We start from the raw sequence: 6,340 nt of genomic DNA, 5'->3' as shown, positions 1-6,340 counted from the left end.
TAGGGCATAGGGCTTTGAAAACAGTAGAATTTGTATTTTACTCTAAGGGCAATAGGGTGCTACAGAAGTTGGTTGAGGAGAGGATTCACTTGTTAGATCTTCAGTTAAGGAAAATTACTGGCAGCAGTAGGTTTAAGACATGTTGAGTATAAGATGCCTTTGGGAAATCCAGTTGAAATGTCCAACAGGCAGTTGGTGACCTGAAATGTAAACTCAGGGGAGAGACTACAGCTGTTTGTGTAAATCTGGGAGTAATCTGCATAGAGATGATAGTTTAAACCCTGATAATATATAGACTATTAATAAGAGGGAGAAAAGGGTCCATCCAACCAGACACTGATCAGTGACAACAAATGAGTCCCAATTGGTAGCAATGCTTGTGCTTTCTGAGTTTTTATTTGAAGGATGTCTTTATCTGGCAAAACATTACATATCAAAAAAAAAAAATAAAAAACAAAAACATTACATATCCTACCTTCAAATCTCAGTCCTTTCTCAGACTGTGCATGCTAAGCACTGAACTGGGAATCCTGAAGTACATTCATAGCTTGAAGCACAAGTCTTTGGGAGTTTAAGGGAAAGAGGTTGAGGCCAACAGTCTTTTCACCTGAAGTAGAATTGTTTCTACCCACCTCTAAACAAACACATTACCAAATTCATGGAGGGCTTTTGTTCCTCTTGGACCTTTACCTAAAATAAAGCTAAAAGACACCAACTATATGAGCATTTCAATGGAAGGAATGACAAATGTATAACAGAATCTTTATAGTAGCAGCATTCTTTGTGGTAGCAAAAATTTGCAATAAAGAGGTGGGGACAGTTAGATAGTGCAGTGAATAGAGTACTGGCCTTGGAGTCAGGAGGACCTGGGTTCAAATCCCAACCTCAGACACTTGACACACTTACTGTGTGACCTTGGGCAAGTCACTTAACTCCAATTGCCTTGCCTTCCCCCTTAAAAAAAAAAGAGTAGATGCTAACAAACTGGGGAATGGTTGATTAGATTGAGGTGTGTGTGTGTGTGTTTGTGCTTGAGTGTGTGTAGTCATGGGATATCACTATGCTACAAGAAACAATGATTATGAAGAATTCAGAAATATTGGAAGACTAATATAAACTGATTTGGATCAAAGAAATTCGAATGAAACACACAAAAATTAGAACGAAACACACAAATATCACTATAATCCTGCCAAACTCGTAGAGAACAGATTATGAACCACACTTCCCTCTTCTGCTCTCAGACTTCAGTTGGTCTGTCAGTGGGTTTTGCTTAACTTTAGTAGTTGCAAGACAGTATTCAGTGGGAAAAGAGGGTCACATATTGGGGAATATTTGTGATTTAAGAAATAAAAGGCATCAAATTATATTATAGAAAACATCAAATTATACTCATTAATAAAGCCACAACTGCCTTAATTTCTAAAAAATAATCAGTTAAAGAAACAATACATTTTCAACTGGAGCCCAAACCATTTTCTCAGGGTACATCATATGTGGGTGTAAAACACAGAAATTAATACATTTCCTCTTTTTCTTTTAGTTCCTCTCTGCCTAAGTCAATTTTGCCTTTTTCCTTTGTACCTCAAAAGAGGTTGTGTTTATACTTAGCAGATATGATGAAATTTAAGTATGTGTCATCTTTCCTTTTTAAGGTTGTATTGATGCTTTTTTTTTTACATCATTACTACTTCCCAATAATTCCTTCCCTCCCTCATGGTTAGAACCATCCTTTGAAACAAATAACTAGATCAAGCAAAATAAAGTACAGTGGGTATGTCTGAAAATTTATTCCTACCCCATATCTTAGAGTGATAAAAAATAAACAGATGCAAAGTCTGGAAGCCAATAGCATGATGACTGACTCTAATATGTTAACATATAATTTCATAGGGGATATGTGGTGGTCCATGAAAATAAATACTCTTAAATTTCCTCACTGTGGCTGGTTGCTAGTTCTCAGCAATTTCATAACTTGCGATCATTAAGGCTTCAGTGAACAGAGCTGATAATCTCTTCAGGCAAGAGATTCGTGTAACACAATTTTAACAGCAAGGCATTATTTCTGTTCAAATATCAGAAATCTCAGAGACATTAGGAAGGCAATAACAGTAAGAGCATAACAAAAATCCCATAAGAAGTTTAGATGATAGCAGTATAGGTAAGTGTATTTACAAATCATTCTTCGGAGAAAACGTTTCATTCTATCATAAGTGGCTTTTAAGCACATAATCCTTATAATTTGGAAAGACATTAGTACAAAACACATTTTGTCAGAAACACATCCAAGCAAAAAAAGGTCACATAAGCAAGGGACAACCTTGGGGTGGGGAAGAGTGGGGATGGGTGGATGTTATTTCCACTTAATCCACTTAATCCCTTAATTAATTTCCAATTAATCCACTTAATCCAGTCTAAAGACTGGAAAACAGAGGTGACCAAGAATGGTAATAAATTCTGAAAATTCCAAGTATGATCCACTTATTAGCAAGGCTGTTGTTCAGTCATTTCCAGTCATGTCTGACTGTTTGTAAGCCCATTTTGGATTTTCTTGGCAAAGATACTGGAGTGGTTTGCCATTTCCTTCTCCAACTCATTTTACAGATGAGGAAACTGAGGCAAACAGGGTTAAGTGACTTGTCCAGGGTCACACAGCTAGTATGTGTCCGAAGTCAAATTCGAAGCTCTACCGGTTTAAATTCACAACTGTTAACTGTTGGATAAAAATATGCTGAGCTAAATATTATAAACCATTACTGTTAAAGTTTAACATTCTACTATTCTAGATGGAGGGTGTAGCAGCAAGCACCCCAGCATGCCCAGGGTGGCTGCCAACACAGGTTCTTAGATCTGCTTTGATAAAGGAAAGCAACTCAAAATGGATTAACGAGCTTACTTTAATCAATCAAACATATATCGTTTACCCAGTTCAGGGGAAAAGGTCAGCACCCCAAACTTCAGAGTATGCAGATAGAAGTTACAAGACAGAGAAACAGATCAAGCAGACAGGCTTCCAAACTGTCCAACCATTACATCCATACCAACCAGAGGGGGAAGCATCAACATCTGGGTTTTCAAAGCCTGGGGCCTCTCAATGGCTGCCCAGAGTCTCATCTGGTCAAATCACACAACACTTCTCAAAGTGAGCCCCAAAACAAAGTCTCACATCAAGGATTATATAGCCTTCTCCTGGGTCAGAGAAAATAACAACCCTCTTGACCCACTGCCCAATCACAAAGCACCAAGGTGAGGCCTTTCCTCAAAAACAAGCCCCCCACCACAGGCTCCAAGTGCACTTAACATAGGGGCAGGGAAGATCTTTAAAATTTACATTCCTATAACAGAGGGCTGATAGGGTATTGTGATTTCTGGCCCAGGCAAAGGCTCTAAGGAGTCTGATCTCACTCTGACAGGGTGTGACCCAACTTCCTTAAATACAGTCCTTTATTTTTAGAATTTAGAATTTTAGCCAGGGTTATAACTAATGCTGAGGCATAAAGCCCAGGGAACATAAAGAGCTCTAATATAGTTCTATTCTCAATTCGTACACTATAAGAAAATACTTAAGGTATTATACAGTAGTCACATCCAAACCCTAGTCTATAATTATCTAGAGCAGAGCACTGAGAATGAAATAATCATAAAAGTCAACATTTATATACTGCTTGGTATATAGTATGGGCAAGACTAAACACCTTCCAAGTAACTGTTCTCCACAAGCAACCTGGAGAGGGTGGGTGGACTGGACTGAAAGATGCTTATTTAACTTCAATTATAACAGAAGACAAAAGACTTAAATATGTTCAATTATTCTCTTCTGAGATTACTGAAAATCCTAAAAACAAAACAAAAATGTTTCTGACTTTTAATTTTATTAATTAATGGAATTATATGTTTGTCCTAGAAGCTTGTCCTCATTATGTAATTATACCCCTATTATTCTGAGATATTTGAAGGACGTTTTGTGGTAATATATATTAGGAACCTGTATCTCATTAACTTAGATGTTTAAATATTAATTTCAACAACAAATACTTTAGGGATAACCTGTTTTGATTACAGAAATTCGCTATGAAAGAAAAAGGAAGGACAAAGTCATAAGTTATAGCAGAGGGAAAATACTCCCCCAGCTCAGTTTGAGTCCAGGTAAGAGTCATATCCATCAACCAATCACGTCATTAATAGGGTATTAGAGTGAGGCAAAATTAGCCAGGTGGGAAATTTTTCTGTTCAAAATTTCCTGTTCAAAAATGAAATGGTACAGTAGGGAAACTGTCAAAAGCATTCTGCTTTAACCTTGCCAAGGTCATCCCCACTTGGGGTTTTCTAGGCAGAGATACTGGAGTGGTTTGCCATTTTCTTCTTCAGCTTATTTTACAGATGAGGAAACTGAGGTGAACAGGGTTAACAGATTTGCCAAGGGTAACACAGCTAGTAAGTGTCACATTTGAACTAAGTGAGGTCTTCCTTATTCCAGTCCCAGCCCATATCCACTGTGTCACTTAGCCATCTTTAATCTCCTTCACCTGAAAATAGGAAGAACAGGCACTATAGTAACAAAGGTAACAGGAGAAACATATACTTGTGGGCTACATCACTTCTGCCCCAGTGGGGAGATAAAGGCTTGAGGTCTCTCTTCGTATAGTGTTTGGTTCTTCAGTTGAACAAGGCAGGAAAAAACAGATCAAGGGACAAGCCTAGGTAGATTTGTACCTTCTGAATGCTTCCAGTTCTAGAACCATAGGCAATTATAGCCTCTTCTTCACCACAGGGTAAGTAGGCCACAACCAGTTACAGCATGTCTGAACATGCTCCAAAGTCAATTTGAGGGTTGTATCCATTAAAAATTTTGTGCGTGCTCATAAAGGCTAAACTCATTGGCCTGGCCTCCATTTTTGCATTGGACCTGTGATTTCATCGGAATAAACTCCCAGCCAGGAACCTTGTACCAATGCAGGTCAGCATCTTCTCTGAAATTGATGAAACTTCCTGGATTCCCCAATTAATTTACATGAAATTTAACTCAAACTGCCCTGGGTCCTTATCACAGCTTCCTTGTTTACAAAACCTGGCTAATGTTGTGGGATTATCTAACTCACACTTGCACATTTCTACCACTATCCTGGCTCACAATAGACACTAATCAGTTAAATGACTTATCTTGGGTCATATAGCCGTGATGAGCCACATGCCAGGCCTTTCTAATTTGAAGGCCAGTTCTCTATCCACTTTCCACACTGCCTCTGTTATTTCTTATGGTGCAATATTACTTTATTACATTCATCTTGTGAGTCATCTTTCCACATGACCACTTCTCTTTGTAAACAGCATGCTTTTGATTCCCATCAAGTCAGGGAAGTTCCCTTCCAATGGAGTGTGTGTGGATTTTGAAGGTAAAATTCCTTGCATAACAAAATCCTCTCCCTTATTTCTGCCCAACAGTTTTTGCCAGGAAATCAGAGAGGATATTAGGAGCCTGCTACTGTAACCCAGGTGTGAGGGGATGAGACTCTACACTCAAATGGTAGTTATGGGAATGGAGATGGTAAATGGGGATGACTATATTTTAATTTTATTTTTAAAAATTATTAACTTGATAAATATTAAACCACATGAATATTATCACAGACAAAGGGATAGTGAAGGGAACAAGCATTTGTTAAGCCATCAGCTAGATGCCAGCCCACTGTGCTAAGCATTTTATAAACATTGCGTCATTTGATCCCCACAACAAGCTTGGGAGGTAGGTGCTATTATTATGCCCATTTTATAGCTGAGGCTACAGAGGCAGAGTTAGGTTAAGAGACTTACTGAGGGCCACACAGCCAGAAAGTATATGAGGCCGAATTTGAAGTCAGTTCTTCCTGATTTTCTATCTACTGCTCCACCTAGTTGTTAAGCAAACAGAAAGAGGAAAGTGTGATTCTCATTTAATATAATTTAAGTATATAATAACTTTAATAGCTAGGTGATACAGTAGACACAGTGTCAGGCAGGTCTGGAGACAGGACTAGCTTTCTGAGTTCAAATCTGGCCTCAGAAACATACTAACTGTGTGACCCTGGGCAAGTCACTTTTTGCCTCAGTTTCCCCATTTGTAAAATGAGCTGGAGAAGGAAAGGGCAAAAGTTAAGGAAGTGAAGATAGTAGGCTTCAATCTTCATTCAGACTATCAGTTTTTTCTTAGAATGTGAATAGTTTTTTCCATCATGAATGGGAAATAAATTCAGAAAATTCCAAGCATGATCCACTCATTAGCAAGGCTGTTGTTGTTCAGTCATTTTCAGTCATGTCTGACTCTTTGTGAGCCCATTTTGTATTTTCTTGGCAAAGATACTGG

The sequence above is a fragment of the Petaurus breviceps genome, unplaced genomic scaffold (assembly GCF_028583685.1).
Source record: "Petaurus breviceps papuanus isolate PSGF00001 unplaced genomic scaffold, PetGlider_PUasm1.0 129, whole genome shotgun sequence".
In the NCBI taxonomy this organism is placed as follows: domain Eukaryota; kingdom Metazoa; phylum Chordata; class Mammalia; order Diprotodontia; family Petauridae; genus Petaurus; species Petaurus breviceps.
Note: the sequence above shows the minus strand (reverse complement) of the source record.